The sequence below is a fragment of the Diadema antillarum genome, unplaced genomic scaffold (genome assembly GCF_040938485.1).
Source record: "Diadema antillarum isolate AM-2024a unplaced genomic scaffold, OU_Dant_1.0 seq00000674_RagTag, whole genome shotgun sequence".
Lineage (NCBI taxonomy): Eukaryota > Metazoa > Echinodermata > Echinoidea > Diadematoida > Diadematidae > Diadema > Diadema antillarum.
Window position 1 is genome coordinate 66,976 of NW_027271580.1, and position 2,667 is coordinate 69,642.

Sequence of the window (2,667 nt, forward strand, 5' to 3'; positions counted from 1 at the left end):
GGGCAGTGCAACATTTGTATCCAAATATCAGGCAGCTGACAGGAAAGCCTGGGTAAATAATGGTGACTGTGCTACCAAGGAAAAAAACCAAAAAACACTGTCACTGGCTGATGAAATTCTGCCTGAATTCCCCTCCCTCCCCTCAGCAATACAAACAGTTGTCACATAACTCGTCATGGCATATGTGTGACATTCTCTCCATCTCGAGAGAGAGAGAGAAATGGTGAGACACATATCCAAACACATAGAGAAAGAGAGACTCATAAAATGAATAGCTACAATCACAAGGCATTTACAATCTCTGAGGTTTTTATCTTCAATAAGCAGCATCCAGTTTTAAAAGACGAAGCATGTCCACATGACATCTACTGTACATCGAGGAATGTTCACGTGTATCTTAATTTTGCGAATTTCGCGAGAGCCAAGATTCGCGAAATTAAAATGCACATGAAAGTTCTTGTCTACACTATACACATTGAATGTCAGAGGTAACTCGGGGAAAATTTCATGCTGCGAAAAAGGCCGTCGGCTCCAATTCGCAAAAATTTCATGCCGTGAAAATATTGTGTTTTATAGAAATCGTAAAGACTGAATTTTTGAGTGAGAGTCACACTGAATGATAAAACAATGGAACCAGGAAAAGTGCATGTACTCATAGCACTAGCGATAAACCAAATACAAGAGTACTGTGCAACAATACAGCAGTGTACAACATGCATTGCAGATTGACCCGGAAGCTGAGAGGGAATAGGGTTTAAAGAGAGGTCACTGTCAAGTTCGTTGATTATCATGCCTATACAGCGTTAGACTATGAGTAGAGACACCATCCCCCCCCCCCCCAGCTCATGGATAGAGCGTAAGCCCTAAGATGTGTGGAATCTTGTGGTTCTAGTAATTGGCTAACCTTTACAACTGCCTACTTTCGAGTGCGTCTTCAAGGGGCTAGCTAAAACTACAAGCTAATCTTGACGTTTAGGAATATCATGAGAACATACAACTATTGGAGATCAAACACTGAGCCTACATATTAGTTACGTTCACACACAGTTGCCAAAATTAAAGTTTAGGTCAAAAACTTATTTACTGTCGATGATTAGCTCCACTTGTGAATTCACAACCGGGTTCACATGCGCACCTAAACTGTAAGTTACAACTTACGAGCAAATCCCACTCAATGATTACACTTGAGGTACAGAGTCTTTGCTAGATGACCTTATGCCCATACAAAACAGCGCAGCTGCAGGTTGACCCAGATGCAAACAAGAAGCAAGGTTCATGCTAACTCACAAGCTCATGGAGCGTGTTTACTACTGACAGCACCTCGCATCACTGCGAATTTTGTCTCCCGCGTCACGTCGTATTTTACGACCACTTGAGCTGTTTCTATTGGGCAATAAAATACGCGGTGACGGAAGGTGACATGCAAAATGCGGTGAATCCAAGTCACGTTTTCTCAGGTCACAGATCGGGTCACGCTGCCTCGACTGCCATTTTGTGGTAGACCACTGAATTTCGTTTAGTTTTTCCATTCAAATACCTCTCACCAAGATTTCCTGCCACTTGGTTATTAGGAATCGTCGCAAGTCTAGGGTCCAGTTAATGCTGTCTAACGTTAGAGGCTCTGGCATACTAACGTTAGTATTCCAGCGAAAACGAATTAGGGAATCTACACCTTCGAGACGATACGATATTTTGGGAAAATGAACGTAGTGTAAAAATCAGAGTAATAATAAGTAGGCTGTTGGGCACGCAAACAATAAACGATGAATGCACACATGTACCACCACCTCATGTATATTTAGTGGGAGTTCATACAAGGCATGATGTGTGCGAAACTACGGTCACTGTGCATGCACACAAGTGTCGGAGTGTGCGATGAACCGATTTGAAAAGCGCAGGCGAAAGCTCCCAATAATTCGAGACTTCCGGTACACCACAAATTTCCCTACCCGGTGTGTTTCTACTGAGAATCGTCCCTCGCATCACCGCGCATCGACCACCTCAGAAGGTGGACGACGGAGCACCTCGCATCACTGCGCATCGGCCACTACCCGATCTGTTTCTACTGAGGAAAAATTCGAGGTGTCACCACGCATCATCGTGCATCACCATGTATCACCACGAATCACCTCGCATCCCATCACCTCGAATTTTCATCGCTCAGTAGAAACACGCTCATTGATTATCGTGTCCACATGGAGCGAAATTTCAAGTGCCCCCCGTGGCTCGTGGAGAGAGCATAAACCCTAATACCCCTTTCAGGTAATCGTGGATGCGGATAATAGGAGCAATAAGTCATAAAATTTTGATTACATGAACGGGAGAGGAGTAAAAAAGTGCGCATTATTTTGATGCTGCTATTATGCGCATTATTGCAGCATGAGGAGTTGATCGAGAATACATGAACGCGTTTTACGACTTATGCGCACTAACATTCCACAGTTCGGTCAAAGGTCACTCGATTTCCCGCACAACCGCTGATTGCTGAGCTTGAGCGAGAGCTGTGCATACACATGAGTATATATCACTGGAAACATTACGTCATTATAAAGGCGTGCGCAGTAACCATGACAAATACTCCCATCTTTCGCACCGTTATATGAAAGGGCGCTCGTAAAAGTAGTGCGCACTTCATGGGATATATGAACGCGATTTTGATTACTTCAT